The sequence below is a fragment of the Acomys russatus genome, chromosome 13 (genome assembly GCF_903995435.1).
Source record: "Acomys russatus chromosome 13, mAcoRus1.1, whole genome shotgun sequence".
Classification (NCBI taxonomy): domain Eukaryota; kingdom Metazoa; phylum Chordata; class Mammalia; order Rodentia; family Muridae; genus Acomys; species Acomys russatus.
This window is the reverse complement of record NC_067149.1, coordinates 28,573,945-28,596,084: the sequence shown is the minus strand read 5'-3', so window position 1 is coordinate 28,596,084 and position 22,140 is coordinate 28,573,945.

The window sequence follows — 22,140 nt, the reverse complement described above, 5'->3', positions numbered from 1 at the left end:
GATGCTGAGGATCCACCCAGGGCTTAGTGTATGCAGAGCAAGCCCTCAGTAAAGTGAGCTACATACCCTGCGTTAGCTGAGGCCGCTGCTCTTCTTCCACCGCCTCCTCCTCCTCCCGCTCCTCCTCTTCTTCCTCCGCCTCCTCCTCTTTCTTATTTTGATATAGACCTTCCTATGTAGCCCAGGCTTACCTAGAACTTGTGATCCTCTGGCCTCAGTTTCCTAAACCCTGGGATCACAGATGTATGCCACCATACCTGGCTCAAGATGACATATTTGTTGTGCCTGTCCAGGAGAGAGAGACAGAGATCACAGAGATATGCAAGATGGCAAGATGTGAGCGGTTCCGGGCATCCGTCAACTGGTCAGAGTGAATGTGCGAGTCTATCCGATACTTCACTGTCTCCATCCAGCCCTCCTGGTTTACTCTAAACCCACATGAGAGACTTAAAGATAACTTGCTCTCCTTTAGATGGATTCTCGTCAATGAAATTTGAAGTCAGTATTGATTCCATGTTGGCCCGAATGCAAGGTCCATCCAGGAGGGCTGAGTGGGTCGCAGAGTCTGGGGATATACTGGGGAATATGTGGTTGCATGTGCAGCCCTGTTCTCTAAAGGCCCATCTGAGCCACTTTCAAGTGATGAGCCTAAAACGTTTGGGTCAGTTGTGGTGGTATAAAACCTGTGATCCCAGCACTTGAGAGGTAGAGGCAAGAGGATCAGGAATTAAAAACCTACCCTTGGCTACATAGCCAGTTGGAGGCCAGCCTGGGCTGTTAGAGACCCTATTTCAAAAATAAACAAACCATTGAAAACAAGTCCCTGTTCAGATCTAGCCAATGGACAGCTCATTCTCCACGGTTGTGGGGAGAGTGGGGACAGCCTCGGACATGAACTCTGATGCCCCCCTCCCCCATTTGATCACTTTCTCTTGGTTGGGAGGCCCAGCGGGCACACAGAGGAAGGGGAAGCAGGCTATCTGAGTGAGACCTGATATGCTGTGGTCATATGGTGGGGGAGGAGGGCCCCTTCTGTCAGAGGTCTAGGGAGGGGAATAGAGTGAAAGAGGGAGAGCATTCCACTCTGGAGGCAGAGACAGGTGGATCTCTGAGTTTGAGGCCAGCCTGGCCTACAGAATGATTTCCAGGACAGGCAAGGCTACACGGAGAAATCCAGCTTTGAAAGAAAAGCCGGGCAGGGCATTGATGACGCACACCTTTACTCCCAGCACTTGGGAGGCAGAGGCAGGCAGATCCCTGTGAGTTCAAGGCCAGCCTGGTCTACAAAGTGAGTCAAGAAAAGAAAAAGAAAAAAAGAAAGAAAATCAGTTGTAACTCAGAAATGCAGCTGCCCTGGGGGATAGATAGTCTAACCTTGTGTAAAGACTGAGGTGGCCCAGCCTCAGTGGCCTTTCATTGTCTGCCAGTAACCCAGTTCCCAGCTCAGCGCCATTCTCCTTTAGTCCTGGGGAGCTGGGTGTTAGACAAGGAAAACCGGCAACACTGGGCTGAAGCTGGCGTTCTGACTTTTAGAAACTATGTGAGCCATGAATCACCACTTTTAAAATGAAAGGGGGGAAAACATAAAACAACCACACACACACACACACACACACAAAAGGCGGGGGGGGCGGAGCCTGGCAAGTAAAAAACGAAAATGCAATCTTACAGTCCTAGATAAAATGGCACGGGAGAGGGGCTAGTGAGACGGCTCCAGTTCAAGGGGATCACACACTGTCTTCTGATTTGGGCATCTGGCATGCATGGGGGACACACACATGCCTGCATGCAAGCAAAACATTCATACACATTAAGTAAGATAAATATGTCTTTAAACAGAGGGGTAGAGAGATGCCTTCATGGGTGAAGTGCCTCCTGTGCAAGCATAAGGGCCTGAGGTCACACTCTCAAGCAAACGTGTAAGGCCTGTGACCCTGGTGACAAAGAGGTAGAGACCAGTGGATCCTGGAGCTTGCCAGCCAGCTTGTCCAACCAAAAGGACAGGCTCCAGGTTCAGTGAGTGACCCTGCACACTTCATACCCCCTAGTTCTGCCTCTGGGTTTTCGGACACTCAAGTCCCTCCAAGGCAATCCCAATCCCTTGGTATCCATGTGTGCATGTATAGGGCTGGTTATTAAAATCAGTAGGGGAAATCCCAGCTCTTAGGAGGCAGAGGCAGGTGGATTGCTGTGATTTCGAGGCCAGTGTGGTCTACAAAGCGAGTCCAGGACAACCAAGGCTATACAGAAAAACCTTGTCTCAACCCCGCCCCCCAAAAATCAGTAGGGCAGGGCATAGTGGTGCATGCTTTTAATCCCAGCACTGGGGGTGGGGATGGGGGCCAGGGGTGGGGGGGTGGGGGTAGGTATTGCAGAGGCAGGTGGATCTCTGAGTTTGAGGCTAGCCTGGTCTACAAAGTAAGTCCAGGACAGCCAGAACTACAAGAAAAACCCTATTTTGAAAAACCAAAGTAAATAAATAAATCAGTAGGGGGCCATGGGCATTGTTGGTGTGCTCTATTAGTCCCTGAACTTAGGAGGCAGAGGCAGGGATCTCTGTGAGTTCGAGGTCAGTCTGGTCTACAGAACAAGTTCAGAACAGACAGGGCTACACAGAGAAACCATATTGAAAAACCATAAAAAGAAAGAAAGAGAAAGAAAGAAAGAAAGAGAGAGAAAGAAAGAAAGAAAGAGAAATCAGCAGGGGACTATAGAGTGATGGAGGGTAACTTCAAGCCTAGGTCACTTAGGTTAACCTCACTGTTATGCTGCCCTGTCTTGGATTACTCTGACAGATACCAGGTACCAGGTTTGAAGGCCCTCAGCTACCCAGCTACAGCAAGCTTAGTCATAGTAGAAACAGCCCCCTCCTCTGGCCTGTTGTTGTTAATTTACCCATATGGCCTAATGATAATTATTATTATGGCAGTATTTTCTAACTCGCTAGCATTCAATCAAGACACAAACACCTGTTATATTTTAAAATAGCCTTAGTTAACCTGGACAGGGTAGTCTTTCTTCTGCTCATACAGAGAGCAGAGAACCAGCCTTAATTGTTCTGTGCATCCTGCACACCTAATATATTCATAGTTGTAGGACTCTGTAACGCTTGTGAGAAATTATATGCTTTTCAAAATAAAAGAACTGGATACTGACGCCGGATCAGATGTGACAGGATTCATTCCTCCAGCATGCTGAGACGCTGACATCCCGCATCCTTTATGCTCCAGGCCCAAGTGCTTCGGTTGCTGTTCCTCATCAGAAAGGGACATCTCAATTCAGTCAAAATCTTTAGAAATCTCAAGCAAAATTCTAAGTCTTGGGTTGGTTGTGCCAATATAGGCTTCAGTTAGTGAAGCCCTGTCCACCATTCCTTGGAATTTAGTTATTGCTATCTCTTTTTGGCGGACCCTTTGTAGAAAGTGCTGACAAACACTTTGTAGCTAAGGAGCTCTGAATTCCAGCCGCTATCAACTCAATGAAGAAGAGTTTGGTTCCTTCTTCCCTTTTTGTGGCCAGTAACTTAGCCTCACATCTCTTGGCTCTCTGCCTTTTTCCCTGAACTTTTTTTGAGAGGGCGTGGAGAAGTGTGACTATGACTAAGCCCATTGTAAACAAATTCATAACCATCAAAACAAAGCCAAAAAAGATCCAGGAGCCTTCTGCCATGGTGCCTTGGAGAGGGACCACAGCAAGTCTCTATTTTATTATTTTTCTAGGCAGTTAACTCTGTTTCCCAGGCCATTTTAGAAGACTGACAGCCTCCTAGTTCCACCTCTCTAACCAGCCATGTGTCTGTAACCATCTCTGCTCTGTGAAAGTTGAGCCCACAGGCAGCTAGGAGCAGTGTCTGTGAAATGCTCTGGCCCATGGATGTTCTCTGGAGCTATTTCCCTCCGCCAGACTATGACAAAATACGATTTTTAAAGGTGTGGATACCTGAATTCCATCAAGCTACCTCCCATCCATAATCCCATATACTTGCTAATGTTCTTCGTCTGGGCCAAGTCTTCATCCATGCCGGCCATGTGCTTCTCTTCCACTTAACCCATGATGGCCTCCTTCTTCATCTTCTCCTCTGGTTTCTCTTCCTCCCCAGATTCTCTCTGTCTCTCCATGCCTATCTCATTTGCCCTGCCCAGGTGTGATGGCCTTTTATTAATTAGTATCAAAATACATCAGATCAACACTGGCCTTCAAACCAACACAAGCTCCTGTGATGCCCAGAGCTACAATCACCTAACCAAGCCAATGGCAGGCTCCTGGCCCCACACAATGGAGGTAGGTCATGTTTAATTTTGTTTGAGATGGCTGAATATTGAAGTGATTTGTTAGACTGCAATAGATAATTGATACACATGCCCTCCCGTCTACAAAGCTGACTCTTCTCCTCCAGAATTCACAAGCCCTCATTGCTCAAGCCATTTTGTTTCTTCTCCTGTACTCCCCAGCCCACAGGGATCTCTTTTCCCTTAGCTGCCTTCCTCATCTCCCTGTCCCAGGACAGGGAGGACAAGCAGCTCAGCAAGGACTGAACATCGTCTGTGTGTCTTTATAAACAGGTCACCAGACATGAGAATATATGAAGGTGCTCTGAATATGAGGCTGGGAATCAGACAAGTCCATGACAGTTCTAGAGTAAATGGTCATGTTACCAGAGTTTCTGGGCTCTGAGTCTGGGCTCTGGCAGCCCTAATAGGTGAGAGTAGGCTACCAAGCCTCAATTAAACACAGTTAAAAAAAAAAAAAAAAAAAGCAGAGAAAGGAGAAGTACTCAATGTTACCACATTGGGAAGAAGGATAAATAAAGCATTTTAATGGCATACATACCTGCCCCCATCACATGAGGTTCCAGCCTAATTAGAAGGCAGAAGTTACATATAGCTAAGCAATCCTGGTCAGAGTGTGTGGCCCTGCCCATCAGTGACCTATCCTTGTCACAGTTCAAGGTCTGTCCTTCTGAGTTGTCGGAACTATACAAAATCTCTTTCCAAAGATTGGCACCAGTATTGTTCTTTTCTCACTGGGGTGCTCCTGGGGAATGCCATTATGTTGAGGCTCATTTCTTCAGTAGTCTGGCAGTGAGAGGAAAGGAGTCTGTTCCTTCCTGCCAGGACGATTACAGTAATGCTTAGCTACCTGTCTCTAAGAGGTGCTTCCTGGTGCCTACCCACAGAGGCGGCACGAGGTCGACACTCAAAGCATTTCTTAGCTGGTGCTTGGATATGTTAAAAAAATAAAAATAAAACTTGCCAGGCGTGATGGTGCACACCTTTAATCCCAGCATTCGGGAGGCAGAGGCAGGCAGATCTCTGTGAGTTCGAGGCCAGCCAGGTCTACAAAGTGAGTCCAGGACAGCCAAGGCTACACAGAGAAACCCTGTCTTGAAAAAACAAACACACACACACACACACACTAACAAAACAAAAGAAGGAAAACTTTTCTTTTTCTCACCATAGATCTCTCTCCAATCATGTCTCTTCCTGGTTAGAGAGTAGACAGGGGAATAAATATTCCTGCCAGCCTAATCTCAACCATTTCTGAGGTGGTTTAGTCACTATGTAGTTAAAGAAAGAAACACAGAGTTCTGGGTCCCACCTCCCCATCCTGACTCCCCAACACATCTCTATCCCTCAAGATGGTTTGTAGGAAAGGTACCCATATAGGGGAAGAGTAGGAAGTGAGCATCTTCCTACACTGAGTACTCCTAAGGGACACTTGGCTGTCATTGCTTCCTGCAGCTACGTTGGGAGATGGGAATCATCTGTAACAGGTGCAGGGTTATGTTCTGTACACAGGCTTCCAATTAGAAGCTGAACTCTAGCCAATCCTTTGCCAGCCAAGCTGTGACATCCCCGCCCCCATCCACCCACACCCCCCCATACACACACACACACACACACACACACACACACACACACACACACACACACACTCCCCAGGGACTGAGCACGTGAGTCAGGGGAGCGAGCCTTCTAAGTCACTCACAGGCATTTGTGGGTCTGGTGCAAGCCCTGGCCAGCATTCAGAGTCCAGGTTCTTTGGCCCCAGCCTTACATTCTTTGCCTGTGGGAGCCTGATCACAGGCCAGAGCTCCTGGCAACTGCCTAGCCCCAGGCCCAGGAGAAATTCATGGTACCCTATGTGCCACATGAGGCCGTATAACACCATCCATTTCCTGGGACTCCTGTATTCACAATCCGGGTACCACCTGTGCACCAATGCACAGGAGTCAGCGTTCCGAAGTCAGAGGCCAGGTCTTCCAGGAACCACCAGTTTTCTCATGCTTGCAAGGAAATAGAATTCATTTTTCCTGATCCTTCTCTCATTATTTTCTGGATGGTTTCTAGATCTCCATTCTCTGGAATTTGAACTTGGCCTTGGGAATTTTTTTTTTTTCTTTTTACCATCCTCCCAGTATAGTGTGAGCCTGTTTAGTGGACCTCTGACATTGATGTGCACATGTGAAGATGAGCACATCCTGTGTCCACACATGTGTGCACAGTTATACATTATCTCACACACACACACCCACACACACACCCACACACACACCCACACACTTGCAAAGAGCAAAATGCAGTGGTAAAAGCTGCCCCCTCTCACTCCTCATGGGGTAGCACCCACAGGAAACATCTGTGTGATGGCTGGAGGGCCTGGAGAGATTTGAACCGGCCCCCCCCCCCAACCCCCTCCACCCCCCCCCCCCCCACCCAGAGGGCTGACTATAAAGAGTAATGGACTCCAAAGATCCCAGACCCCACCAGGCAGCTGTGGGGACAGAGGGAATCAATGTTCCAGAGGTGTTGAGTGGCTGATTAGGAACTCTTCCTGAGAGCTTTCCATCCAACGACGCTGAGAGAAGAAATGAGCAGTTGAGAAATACCTTTCCTTCTCCATTGAAGCCTAGCTTTCAAAGGCCTTGTCCCCGGCAGAGGTCAAGAAAGGCAGCTCGGCGACTTTCGTGCCAATCAATGGCCTCTTTATTCTCCGCTCTTTCCCTTTCACTGGGACAATGAGCCTCCTGGCTCAGCCCTCCAGCTAGGAAGTGACCGGGAAGCACAATTTATAGTGGACCGCCTAAGCACCCAGACAAAGCACTGGTGAGAGGGGATCCTCCAGACGCTGGAAGCTGAAACCCCCTCTGGCGCAGAGGTGGGTGGGATGGGGATTGGCAACGGGACCCCAGGGTTGCAGCTCATAAACTCCGCCCAAACTACAGTCCGCGAAGCCAGGTTCAAGTTACCTACCGGACCTTTGTTTTGCTGAGTGACTTATGCAAATGTGCTACTAGCCTGGTCGCACAGAGGTGAGCGGAGGCCGCTACTGGCCTCCCCCACCGGGCTTCCCAGCCTTTGTGCTACATTACCTCTGACAGGCTCCGCCAAGTAGTAACAGGGTGGTCATCCTCACGTAGCTGTTTTCTTTGAACAAAACACCCTCAATTTCTCCCTCCCACACTTTATTTGGAGCATATTCTTCTGAATTATCACATTTCAAAAATCAGCAACGAGGCCCGCAGTCCTGCCTTCTGTGGGCACCCATCTCTCTGGTCAGGTGGGCTTTTCCGTGGTTCTTTAACACTCCGGTTAAAAAATAATGTCTTTCTGTCCTGAAAAATGGATCATTGTAAAGTGCAAAGTTTTCAGAAAGCTTGCCATCAATGACTACTCCATAACACCCCTGCTTTTTCTCCCACTGAGAACATGGTGAGTGGGGCTGGGACTGCAGCTCAGTAGTGGTGAGTGCCTATCTAATATGCACAGAGCCCTGAATTTCAATCCCTCCTGCACTTACCAACTCCCCCCCACCCCCTGGCAACAACGGTTGACAAAACATACCTGTAATCCTGTCACTTGAGAGTGGTGGCCTGAGGAGCAAAACTTCTTGGTCAAATAGTTTGAGGCCAGGCCAGGTTCCATGCCTTAGTCGCTGTTTTATTTCTGTGAAGAGACACCATGCAATTCTTACAAAAGAAAGCATTTAACTGGTGGGGGTGGAGAGGAACTTATGTGGTGGTTTGGACAGGAATAGCCCCCACAAACACATACGTGTGAATGCTTGGCCTATACAGAGTGGCACTACTAGGAGGTGTGGCCTTGTTGGAGTGGGTGTGACCTTGTTGGAGGAAGTGTGTCACTGTGGGGGTGGGCTTTGAGGTCTCCTATGCTGGAGCTCTGCTCATTGTGATGCACAGTCTCCTTCTGCTGCCTGTGGATCAAGAAGTGGAACTCTTGGCTCCTCCAGCACCACATCTGCCTGCACACTGCCATGCTTCCCACCATGATGAAAACGGGCTAAGCCTCTGAAACTGTAAGCCAGCGCCAATGAAGTGTTTTCCTTTATAAGCGTTGTGGCGCTCATGGTGTCTCCTCACAGCAATGAAACCCCATCTAAGACAGCTTGCTTATCATCTCAGAGGCTCAGTCCCTTATCATCATGGCAGAAGGGACCACGGCAGCAGGCAAGCATCCTGCTGGACAAGTGGATAAAAGCTACATCCTGCTCCATAGGTGTAGAGAGTCTAGGCCTAGCACGGGCTTTTGACACCTCAAAGCCCACCTCCAGTGACATTTCGTCCAGCAAGGCCACATGTCCTAATTCTTCTAATCCCTTTGAAGATTTTCACTCCCTAGTGACCAAGCATTCAAGCAAATGAGGCTGTGGAGGCATTCATACTCAAACTATCCCAATACATGAGGCTCTGTCTCCAAAACAAACAAACAAACAAACAGACAAACAAACACCGCCATGACACCATGAACGTTTTTTAATATCATCCGTGTGGAAGGGCCTGTGTTTATTTTTTGCTCCTTTTGGCCTCTTTCTTGCAGAGGAGTCAGTAAGAGTTGTAACTGGCTCTAGGGTTTGCCCAGAAATACCTTGGAAACAACTAGCCACATGCCCTAGAACAGGACAGATACAAGCTAAGAAAGTGCTGGGAGAAGGCAGAGGCTTCTACCAAGGCTGAACTGTCACAAACAACCCACGCCAACAAGGTGTGCAAATTGAAAAGCACAGGAGAGACAGGCAGATTGGCACATGTCTGTATTCCCAGCACTCTGAGAGGAGGAGGCAAGACAGATTGCTGTGAGTTTGAGGCCAGCGTGGTCTATAAAGCGAATCCAGGACAGCCAAGGCTACACAGAGAAACCCTGTCTCCAAAATTCAGAAACCAAAACTAAACAAAACAAAATGCACAGAAGACGGAGGTTGTAAAGGGAAGTATGTGATGATCTTAGAAAGATCTTGGTCCTCAAAGTGAGTCCAGGATAGCCAAGACTACACACAGATACTCTGTCACAAAAGAAAGAAAGAAAGAAAGAAAGCCGGGTGTGGTGGCACGCACCTTTAATCCCAGCACTCGGGAGGCAGAGGCAGGCAGATCTCCGTGAGTGCGAGGCCAGCCTGGTCTACAAAGTGAGTCCAGGACAGTCAGGACTACACAAAGAAACCCTGTCATAAAAAAACAAGAAGAAAAATAAAAAAGAAAGAAAGAAAGATCACTAGAACTACTGAAAGTGGCTGGGACTGGGCACCCTGCACTCAAACTACTACCCTAAGTAGATTCAGTTAGATCCACCATCAACCAGTTAATAAAAATTTAACACAGAAAATTCTAGGGCACAGAGAGCTGCCAGCCGCCCATGGCTTCTCTCCTCCCTTCAGACTGCAGATGTGGGTGTCTCTCCTCAATCTCGTCTACATGTTCATTTTTGCTCATTATCTTTGATCGTAAGCCTAGGTGTCTTCACATGTATATCCGTGTGTGCATGTATGTGTTTGCACACGTGTGTGCTACCAGGGGCTGAATCTAGAGCCTATCAAATGCTAGCACTGGAGGCGAACACTCTACAACTGAGTTATAGTCCAGGCCCAAATCTAGGTGTCTTAAAGTGGTCCTCTCTCTCCTGCATGCTCTCGTCTGTTAGGTGGGGTCAATAGTGAAGTCGGCCTCTCATCCTGGGTACCTTGGGCACACAGACCTGATGGCTCTTTGCCCGCCTTGAGCGTTACTGCGTGTTTAGTCCCATCCTTGGCCTCCTCCACCTGTTGGATGCCCGAGCATCACCTGCATGTTCTGAGGCTTGTGTCCCACTGAGAACTCCAGTGGGTATCACACGAGAGACCCTGCCTCCTTGGAAGACCTCCACTGCGTACATTTATGGAGAGATCCCAAATCAAATGCTGTGGGACTAGGCTCAGGCTGTGTTCATGCCCTACTTGTTTAGTTAGTTGATGATTATTCCTTTTTAAAACCGCGAGTCTTGTCTTCTTGAAGTGCCCTGATTGTAAAAGGCTTTTTTTTTTTTTTTTTAAAGGAGAGGTGCCTTTCTCTAAAGGTACAAGTGTCAGAAATAAAACTTACAGGTACTGACATTTACGAGTGGCTTTTGAAACTGGAGAATGCTGCGGAAATGTAATTCATTTGCCTCTTGCAGGAGCACAAGAGTGTGTCTTTTCCTGGAGGCTTTCACAACCATTAACTCCTTGGCCACCAACCAAGTATTTGGCTGCAGCTCTGAAACCCAATTCTGAGCATCCCTGTTTGGAAGCGCTGGGGCCGGGGCTGGTATTTCTCTGGCTTCTGGCTGATGGACAAGAAAAGACCACTCTGTGAACAGGAAACCCGAGGAGGCAGATGACAGGGTGGTGGCCGGTCCCCCTGTGTTGCTAGAGGGGTTTGAACTGTGGGGAAGGGGTGGGGTGGGGTGGGGTTGTAGGAAGATAACTGCCACCAGACTGGGGCGGATGGGGAGTGGCTTCCAGCACTCACCCTGGGCCCAGGTCTCCTCTAGACAAAAGGTACAGGTGGCTTCAGGTCTGGGGCTGCAGAGATGGCTCAGAGGTTAAAGAACACTGGCTGCTCTTCCAGAGGTCCTGAGTTCAGTTCCCAGAAACCACATGGTGGCTCACACAGGTGGCTTCCGTTACCCTTGTGCTGGACCTTCCTGGCACCCACATCAACACAAATCACGCAGGTGTGTGACTGAGACCTCTTCCCTGATCTTTTCCCAGGGTCCTCAGGGGCCATGGCTGAAGGAGGTCCTTCCAATCACTGTTTTTTGCTGTGTTTTTCCCCCTGGCTCTGCCTAAAGCTGTATACGTGCTTGACCACTAGGAACACAATCCCTCGTGGTCACTGAGATGAGGACTGGGTAGTGGTACTTCATGTTTCCTCTGTGAGGTTCCTAGCCATGCCTAGAGCCCCTCGCTACAACTCTTAGTGATCCGTTGGCCAGGGCCCTTGTGCTCTGTCTTAAGCAGACAAGCAGCCCTCCAGTGCTGGCAGTTCTGGGGTCCTTCCTGTTCAAGGCTGAAAGGCTGGGCAGGCAGACCCTGAAGCTTACAGCTCTGAGCCCTGAGAGCTAGTAGTGGCCCGTTGCTCCAAGCCTCAGCTTGGCAAAGACTTACAGCTCTAGGTTCTCAGATCAGAGGCCCAGATTGCTCTGGGCTTAAACTACCAGCATCTTTAGCACAGGCAGCCATTGTAATCCTTGGCTTCCAGAAGTGGCGGGAGGTGTCTGTAGTATCACAGCTTTCAATGGGCCTTGGGTGTTGGGACGTCATCTCCCACAGAGTCCAGACCGTTGGTCCTTGGTAGCTATGGAACTCCTAATTTTGTGTGGAATGTTGGCCCCTAAGGCTTAGTTAGCATCCCCTTGAGACTCATAGAGCAATCATGGCTTCCTATTTCCTATGTCTGGCTCCACAGAAGCCTGCCTTTCCCCAGCCTTAGCTCTCTGCTCCTTCTCTCTCTCTCTCTCTCTCTCCCTCCCTCCCTCCCTCTCTCCATCCCTCCCTCCTCCACTTCCATCATTCCTCATTCCCTCTGTCCTCTGTCTCCTCTACTCCTTGTTGTTTCTGCCCTAGCTGCTTTCTAGACCTCCTCAGTGACTCTCCTGTCCCTACCGGCTGCTGCCACTGCCCCTGTGGCCACTCTACCAGCTTCTACCATCTCTGCTGTATTAGCACCTCAGTCTAATATCAAAGCTGTGTCTGAAAGGCTAATCAGGAGAGACCTTTCGCTAGACTAATACTGTTATACTGAAAGGAGGCTCTCCCACCAACAGGTGACCACAGTGGCTTACAGAGCCAGAAGGGGAGGTGGCAAGACTAGCCAGGGCAGTCTTTCATACAAAGGAAGAACAGCATTTGTACCAATCATAGACCTACCTTCCCGTAGGCTGCTAGGAGAAGGGCTTCCTCTCTGGCCTGGATGAAAACAGTTCCTAGACTTCACCAATGTGTAAGATAGTAAAAAGAAGGGTTGGAAGCTAGGTGGTGACAACCTCACCTCCAGGGGCATCTCACACCTCTGCCCTCTGTGGGCACCTGCATTTATGCGCACATACCACACTCCCATACACATAATTAAAATAATAAAAATCATCTTCTTAATAACAAAAAGACCAATACAAGCTATGTCAAAGGGTTATAACTGGGACGGTGCCTCCTGTAGCCAGGTTGCAGTAGATTTCTTCAAGATGTTTGTGGGGTACTCAAAGCAGGTTGCAGGGGGTAGGAGGGCTGGTGGGGGTGGGGGCGTGAGGGGGGTGAGAAGACTGTCATGAAGATAGCTCAGTCGGCTAACAGGCCTCTCAGCTCAGGACAGGGGGCAGCAGGGAAGAGTCTAGCAACTGTCATGGAGTCTCTTCATCCTCTTAGCTTACTTAAGGGAAAAATAAACATTAGAAAGAAGTGTTTGCAATAAAGGTTCTTTGCTATCAGAGCAGCCTCTAGTGAAGCTTTAACAGTGTTTAAGTCCCGCCCCAGGGAAAGGCTGGGTCCTTCCCAGCTGTCTCACAGCCACACCCACTGCAGCAGCTAAAGCCACAATCTGTCACTGGCTACAATCACTCCCACACAGCCACACCCCTGCCTCTGGCCTGGAGCATTGACATTCCTTCTCAGAGCTGCCTTCCGCCAAGTAGCTGCCACCAAGTTCCTGAGAAATGACTCAAGAGAGACTGCTGACATGGGGGAAAGCCGCTCTGCTTGCGTAATGAGGAGAGGATTGGTACCTAGACTTGAGTTCTCAAAAGTCTATATCCAGGGCTGGGAATGTAACTCAGTTGTTAGAGGGCTTGTCTAGCATGCTCAAGGAACAGGGTTCGATCCCAAGCACTGCAAAAACCTGAGTATGGTGGCACGTGCCTACAAATGGAAGACAGGAGGGTCGATCAGCAGGTCATCCTCAGCTTGAGACCAGAAATCTTTACATTTCCAGTGATCCCAAGCTCCTGTCTGCTTCGAGAGGGCAGTGTCTCTGAGGACCCCGACACCCCTCTGAACTTAAGCAGGGTGTTCAAGATGACGCTGGACACTGAAAGTAGCATTTTCTGTCAGCTCAGTAAAACGTCCATTTTCTTTTCCCTCTACCATGGATGCCTTGTCAGACTAAGCTGTAGGAGAGCCATGTGACCTTCAGAAGCCCTCCGTGTCCGTTTAGACTTCTTCACCTCAGCCCACTCCTCCTGCCACGGGGCTTCCCAGGGACACAGCCCGAGTCAGCTTCGTTCTTGTTTACACTTCAGAAATCATTAGTCTGGAAGTTTCCTCTGTGCTTCTGTCTCACCCCACCCCAGAGAGTCTTGAATCCAGCTCCCTCCTCCCTGAGGCTGGAGGGTTCCTTGAGGTGGTTTAAGAATGGGAATGGGAGCTGGGCGTGGTGGCTCATGCCTTTAATCCCAGCGCTTGGGAGGCAGAGGCAGGCGGATCGCTGTGTGTTCGAGGCCAACCTGGTCTACAAAGTGAGTCCAAGACAGCTAAGGCTACACAGAGAGACCTTGTCTCAAAAAACCAAAAACAACAACAACAAAGGAAAGAAAAAAAAGGAACAGGAATGGACTAATTGGTATAATAAAGAGACAGAAGGACTGGCAAGATGGTTTCATGGATAAAGATGCCTATAGGCCTAGTGACCTGAATCCCACACCTTGTAAAGGTGGAAAGAGAGAACGAGTTTTGGAAAAGCTGGCAGGAAAGAGGGCGTAGTGGTTAAGAGTGGTATTTCTCTACTCGAGTTCAGATCCCAGCGTTCACATCAGACAGTAGTAACTCCATCTGGGGCATTTGGGGAGTGGGAAATGTGGAGCTAACACCTCTGCTCTGCTCAGGGCCCCCACACACAGACACACAATTAAAAATTTTAAAATAAAGCCAGGCAGGCAGTGGTGGCACACGCCTGTAAATCCCAGCACTCCAGGAGGCAGAGGCAGGTGGATCTCTGTGAGTTCAAGGCCAGCCTGGTCTACAAAGCGAGTCCAGGACAGCCAAGGCTACACAGGGAAACCCTGTCTTGAAAAAAACAAAAAGAAAAGAGAGATGGGGCGGGAGGTAGAGATTCTTCAGCTTCAAGTCTGTGGTGCAGCCCACAGTTCTAGAAAGTGTCCAGGTAGGGTAAAAGCCACTGGTGCTTGTACTAACCTTTACAAAGAAACGGTGTACAGGACTTTCGTGTTCAAGAAATCTGCAATGCCGGAAGCTGCTTCAGCATTTAGAGAAATGGATGGGAAGGGGATTTTAGACTAACAGTTGTCTGACCCATAGTATTCAGCTCTTTATTCTCCAAAAGCACAAGGATCTGGGCTGGGCATCTAGCCCAGGGGCAAGTGTGCTTGCCCAGTCTCAAGTTCATCTCTGGCTGTCAATTGCTATCTAATACTGTCTGGTGAGCCAGGTGAGGCCTCTTCCTGTCCCAGCATGTGATACTCACAGGCCAGTGGGAGCTACTGCCCTGACTGACAGGTGACTCATTACTCCTGGACTCCACCCAAGCAGAGAGCAGAGAGTGTTCTCATTCCAGCCAACTGAGAGACCCTGATGAGCACATTCTGGTGCCAAGAATGTTCTGGAACTGTTGGGTGCCACATGGCTCTTGGCCTGACCCTTTAGGCTTCCTTTGATCTAGTATATGACCCAACATCTTTCCATGAATTTTCTTTTGCCTAGATTGGCTCAAATCCTTTTCTGTTGCCTACAGTGTCAAACATCCCTACCAAAGACAGCTACCCTTTTGGGGTTTTGTTTTATTTTGTTTTGTTTTAAAGATTTTTATTGTTGTTATTGAGACAAGGTCTCACTATATAGCTTTGGTTGGCCTGGAACTTGGTAAGTATGCCAGGCTGGCCTTGAACTCACAAAGATCCACCCACCTCTGCCTCCAGAGTGCTAAGATTAAAGGTGTGTGCCACTATGCCCAGCTTCAAGGTTTATTTGTATTGTTTATTTATATTTATGTGTCTGTGTGAGTATATGCCATGTGTGAGTATAGTGCCCATTGATGCCAGAAGAGGGCATTATATTCCCTAGAACTGGAATCAGTTGTAGCCATTTAATGTGGGTGCTGGAAACTGAACTCCAGGAAAAGCAGCAAGCACTTTTAACAGCTGAGCCATCTCTTCAACCCACATTTGGAACTATTTAAAAGTGTTCTTGCTCTCTCTCTCTCTCTCTCTCTCACCCTCCCTTCCTCTCCTCCCCGCCCCATCCTTCTCCCTCCCTCCCTCTCTCCCTTCCTGTGTTGGTCTGTCTTTCTCTCTAAATTATGCCATTATTTTACCCCTTTGAAACTGACTTCATGGGTGCTAACATTGTACAAGTTATGTGGGAGAGCAAAGGAGGCTATGCCAAGCCCTATGCCTAAGAGCATAGCTGTTCAGTTAATGGGATGGACTTAGGCTTAGCATGGTAGTATGTACATGTATCCTGTGAGAGAGACAGATACAGGAGGACCTTAGGTTCAGGGCCAACCTAGGCTTCAGAGCAAGACCCTATCTCTGAAATGAAAAGCAAACCAAATTAAGAAAGTATGGCTGGACATGGTGACCCACACCTTTAATCCCAGCACTCAGCACTCAGGAGGCAGAGGCAGATGGATCTCTGTGAGTTCAAGGCCAGCCTGGTCTACAAAGAGAGTTCCAGGACAGCCAGGTCTACACAGAGAAACCCTGTCTCCAAAAACCAAAAAAAGAAAGTATGAACAAGCTGGGTGTGGTGGTGCACACCTTTAATCCCAGCACTCAGGGGGCAGAGGCATGTGAATCTTTGTGAGTTTGAGGCCAGCCTGGTGTACAGAGCTAGTTCCAGGACAGCCAGGGCTACACAGAGAAACCTTGTCTTGCCTTTGAAAACCAAAAAAGGAGAGAGAGAGAGAGAGAGAGAGAGAGAGAGAGAGAGAGAGAGAGGGAGGGAGGGAGAGAGAGAGAATGAAGATATGCAGATGTATCGCCTCTCTGCACAAGGACGCCTTGGATGACCTTTAAGCTCTGAAACAGCAGCAGTTCCCAGGCAAGCCTGGGGCAGTGCTTGCTAGACGTACATTTTTGACCTCTTCCTTCTGTTTCCTTTCTCCCTACATTAAAAGAAAAAAAGAAAAAAAAGAAAAAAGAAAAATGGTACAGCAGGTCAGAAGGGAATGAGATCCTTTCTTCCATGAGTATATTCTGGTTTGATTAAAATATTCCTGCTTAGCCAGGCATGCTGATTCAAGCTTTTAGTCCCAGCCACTCCAAAAAAAGAGAAAAAGACAAAGAAAGACAAAAAGGAAGGAAGGAAAGAAAGGAGAAAAGCCCCGGTAAGGAACTTCCATCTAAGGAAGAGCCAGACTTCATCTATGATGTCAATCCAGCAATGTAGGCAGGAAGCCATTCAAACAACACATCCTGCTGCTCTGTGAGAGAGCGATCCTCCCCCCCCCACCCTTTGTTTTTCAAGTTAGAGTTTCTCTGTGTAGCCTTGGCTGTCCTGAACCCTTTGTAGACCAGGCTGGCCTCAAACTCACAGTGATCTGCCTGCCTCTGCCTCCCGAATGCTGGGATTATAGGCGTGCGCCACCACACCTGGCTTGAGCTATTCTTGCTAACATGTCATTTAACTTCTCGAAGCCTTAGCGTCCCCTTTGTAAAACAGCATGCTACTAATATCTCCCACGATGGGTTGTTTAAAGGATTCCATGTGCCAAAGTGAGTGAGTCACAACATTCCTCCAGTGAGCATTTAGTTAAGCACCTAGAAGTTAGAGGTCTGTCTTCCAGGAAGGGTTAGAAATCAAAACTGCCTACGTTAAGCCAAATGGGATTGTTCCTTCCACCCCTTTTCCTTCCTTCCTTCCTTCCTTCCTTCCTTCCTTTCTTTTCTTAAAACAAACAAACAAACAAACAAACAGAGCCTCAGTCCATAGCCCTGGCTACCCTAACACTCACTATGTAGACCAGACATGATCTCAACCTCCTTCTGCCTCTGCCTCACTAATGCTATCTGCCTCTGCCTCACTAATGCTATCTGCCTCTGCCTCACTAATGCTATCTGCCTCTGCCTCACTAATGCTATCTGCCTCTGCCTCACTAATGCTATCTGCCTCTGCCTCACTAATGCTGCTGCCTCTGCCTCACTAATGCTGCTGCCTCTGCCTCACTAATGCTACACTTACATTCATGTGAGCCACTGTGCCCAGCACCCCTTCACACTCTTAAACAAAAGACTTTAGAGAACTTCTTTATATAATTATGATTTTAAAAATGTGAACTGAGCATGGTGGCACATGCCTTTAACCTCAGCTCTTGGAAGCCTGAAGCAGAGGATCACTGCGAATTTGAGGCCAGCCTGGTCTATATAGTGAGTTTTAAACCAGCCAAAGCTATAAATATAGACCTTGTCAAAAAAAAAAAAAAAAAAAATCAAAGTGGGGCGGTGGTGGCGCACGCCTTTAATCCCAGCACTTGGGAGGCAGAGGCAGGTGGATCACTGTGAGTTTGAGGCCAACCTGGTTTACAAAGCGAGTCCCGCATAGCCAAGGCTACACAGAGAAATCCTGTCTTGAAAAACCAAACCAAAACAAAACAAAACAAAAAGACAGGGTTTCTTTGTGTATCCTTGACTGTCCTGGACTTGATTTCAGGCTGGCTTCAAGCTCACAGAGATCCACCTGCCTCTGCCTCCCTGAATGCTGGGAATATAGGCATGCACCACCACGCCTGGCATACAGGCTGATTTTATCACTATAAAATAAACCCAGACAAATGTTACCTTTGTTGTTGTTTGCTTGTTTAAATGTTATTTTATGTGTGTGGGTATTTTGTATGCATGTACCCCTTGCATGCCTGGTGCCCTTGGAGTACAGAAGAGGGTGCTGGGTTCCTTGAGTCTGAAGTGTCAAACAGTTGTGAGCTGCCATGTTGGTGCTAAAAACCTGTGTCCACTGGAGGGGCAGTCTGTGCTCTTAACTGCTGAGCCATCTCTCTAGCACTCAAATGCCACCTGTAGAAGAAATGAAAACCTTGGTGCAGACTGTGACCTGATCTTTGTATGGAACCAGATGGAAAAAAAACCTTCCAGTGAGATGAAGAGCTGTATGTTTTTTGGTCAAGAGGCCCTTGAATGAGAAATTGGGTTCTCATTGGCTCTCTAGACAAATCATAAAGAAAAATGAAAGTCCAATTGGGTAGGGTAGGGACTTTGCCTGGTGAATCATCTACCTGGAAATGACCCCAGGAGAGGACTTGTGGCCCTGCCCCCCCCCTCCCTGAACTTCAGGAAGGTCGCCCTGCAGCTTTTCAGGGCAGTGAGCCATGCTCCTATTCATAAGTCCTCTAGAAACTAACTCTACATGCATTTCCTTCCTCCTAAACTTTGGGCAAGCTTGATTTAGTGTTTGCCGGGGCCTAGTTCTACACATAGAAGGCCTGGGAGACATTCCAGATCTTTCCACTGGTCCTGGGTCTCTGGACAAAACCCAAAGAATGCCCTTGGATGTTGCTTTTGTTGATCACACAGCAGGGGTAGGAAGAATTAGAAGAGCCCAGGAGGGCCTGGATTTAGCTTCTGGGATGCCCGCTGTGCATGGCTGTTCCCTGGTGGGAAAGGCAAGGCTGGGTGATGGGACTACCTGCAAAGAGAGTAACAGGAATTGGGGTTAGGATGGGAAAATCTGTGAGGAGGAAGCAGGGAACTTGGGAATGGGATTGAGCGTCCAGAGGACACAGCTTGGGAGAATGGGAGCCAGTGGTGGTGACAAGGAGTTGGATGAGCCCTGCTGTCACCTTGAGCTTAGGAACTTGGCCTGGAGCTGTGTCCTGTTGCAACATGTCTGCTTCCCCATCATCCAGATGCGTCCCGAAACAAGTCTCCTGTACATTGGTGTTGTGCAACGCGGAGGGTGTAAGGAGGTCCAGGGTGGCAGCGACAGAGTGGACAGCAGTCTCAAGGGCTGCAGATACTGTCTACAAGCCAGGTGAGTGGTGACCGGAAGGAGGCAGACCTTTCTGGAAATCTGTAGAATCATTGCAAGAGGTAGGCCAAAAAGTGCTGCTGGGGGCCAGCGGTGAGGACACTTAGACTTGGAAGGTTGTTTATTAGAAGAAAAGATGATGACTGAATTCTGGAGAACTGGGGTTCTCCAGGGGAGAGTTGAGGTGAAGTAGCAATGGTAGTACTGATATTGGTGGTGTGCTCGTTATCTGTCTTCATCTGTTTGTATTACAAGAATAAAATGCCTCAAACCAGGCTATTTATACACACGGGAGCTTATTTCTCACACATCTTGTGTCTGCAAAGTTCAACTTCAAGGTGCTGAAAGATCCAAAGGCTGGTGAAGACGCAGAAGGAGCTACAGATAAGGGCCAGATGGAAGCCTGTTGTCAGTCCATCCGTAAGGGCAGAGCCTCCATGTCCTCCTCCAAAGCACCTTCCAAAGGCACCACTTCTCAAACTTACATTAAGAAGGATATTTCTGGAACATGAATTTGGGGGTGCCACGTTCCAGCCATAACAGCAAGCCCTTGCTTGTTCTGACTCCCTGGAGTCCTGAATTAGCTCCTGAATCCATTCTCCCAGGGCCAAATCGATGAACCGCTGCTCAGCCCCTACCTCCCTGCATGTTGATGAGAGTGGCATGTGGTATCAAATTAAAAGCCCTCCGGAGGCGGGAGATACACTTATGACTCCCTTATCCACGCGCCGGGCCACTTCATCATGAAAGGAAATTAAATTGGCTTAGAGTAAATTGCTCCTCCCAAAGCCAGGCTGGTCCCCAAGCCTTCCTAGATGGCTGCAAAGCTGAAGGGTGGATTATCACTGGGTAACAGATTGTTCCAAGTCGCTGTACAGTTTCTATGGGTCAGGAAATGGAGAGTGTCTTGAGTGGGCAGGTGTGGCTTGGAGCCGCTCCTGAGGTGGGGGGGTCACTGAGTCACCTGGGGCTGCAGCCACCTGAAGCTTCATAGCTGCTTCAAGGCTTAAACACATGGCTGGCAAGTCAGCAGGAGTGTCTGTTCCTGGCTCTGAGGACTTCTCCATAAGGCCACTTGAGTGTCCTCATGACATGGCAGCTGGCTTCCTCTGGAATGGTCCAAGAATAAATAAGCAGAACCAAGTGTGTGGTGGTGGCAGAAGTCACCTCTGTCACTGAACAATATTCTACTGGTAACCCAGGCTATCCATGTGCACTGTGGGAGGGGACTGGCCAAGGCCATGCATACCCTGGAGGTCAGAATCATCTGGAATCATCAAACTGGTGCTAAACTGGCACTGACCTCGCAACAAGTTTCAAGAGCTGTCTATTGGTCGGTTTTCAAGCTTTTTATCTTGCTTGGCATTCTTGCTTACCTATTTCATCTACTAACAATTGTTATTGCTCCATGCTACAGATGAAAAAAAAAATAATAAAGGCTTCAGAGATGTTAATTGACTTACCCAGTAACCAAAGGTTATTAAGTCCTACAGGGCCAGGAACTGAACCATGAGTGGTTCCTTCAAACTAAGTTGCCACCAAGCCTTAAAGATACTCTGTGCTGCCTTCTCTTCCAAAACAATGTCAGTTAGGAAGGCTGCTGGTGCAAAGTGTGTGTGCTCTCACTCTCCCTCTCTCTCTGAGTGAGAGACAGGGCCTAGTATAGCCCAGGATAACCTTGAGCTCCTGGGTCTCTTACACTACATCCCAAGTGCTAAGATTACCAGCGGGTTTCAGCATGCCCTATTTTAGGTGGTGCTGGGAACTGAACCCAGGGCTTTGTAAATGCTGAGCTGTGTTTCTAACCCCTCCCCCCGAGCTTGGCTATAAATGTTGCATTGCACTTGTGGACCCAGGGTCATTTTGGAAAGACTGCAAAGTAGACTAATTAAAGAGAGGGAAAAGAAGGAAAAAGAAGGAAAGAAGGAAAGAAAAGAAAGGGGAAAATATTTCCTTATAATTCTACCACCCAGATTGTCCACTGTTAATATCTCAATGTATTCCCCTAAGAACTAAAGAAATGGATTTAAAATGCATTACATTAACAGCATCTCCCAGGCACTCTCTGAAGGAAACCTCATCCACTCAGCTTCCCCCATAGGGAGGAAGGCTGTGAAATTGGACCTTGTGAGTGCAGCCAGCTGTGTGTGTGCTGTGCTGCACAAGTGTGTGTGTGTGTGTGTGTGTGTGTGTGTGTGTGTGTAAGCAGTGGCTCCAGGTAGCAGGAATGACTCGCCCTCTGGCTCAGTTCAAGTACCTCCAGGCAGGGGAAGGTTGATTGAGTTTAATTCAATCCATTTGGCCTTTTAAAGCTGCCTACTGAGCTTGGGTTTTTTTGTGTGATTCCAGGATACCCTGAAGCCCCGTCTCATCATGATCTTTACCTATTAAAATGACTTATGACCAGCTCCTCTCCTCTGAGAATATCAGCCCTGGAGAGAACTCACCTGCCTTCCCCTGCACCTGCTACAGGCTCTGGCAGGCTGCAGTTGTCAACATGTTTTGGAAAAGAACTGCAGAGTTTGGGAGCTGTCCACAAACAGTTTTTATCTAAAAGGAGCCAAATCCCATTTAATTGGTACTTGGAGTTCAAGGCACTTTTATTTTTTCCTCCTCTGCTACCCTCTTCTCTTTCCTCCTTTTCCCCCTCCTCTTCCTCCTTCTTCTCTTATTCTTTTTTTGGTGTTTGTTTGTTTGTTTTTTTTTTGGTTTTTTGTTTGTTTGTTTGTTTTTGTTTTTCCAGACAGGGTTTCTCTGTGTAGCCTTGGCTGTCCTGGACTTGCTTTGTAAACCAGGCTGGCCTCGAACTCACAGCAATCCACCTGCCTCTGCCTCCTGAGTGCTGGGATTAAAGGTATGCGCCGCCACCACCGCCCGGCTCTTATTCTTATTTTTTGAGGGGAGCTCTTA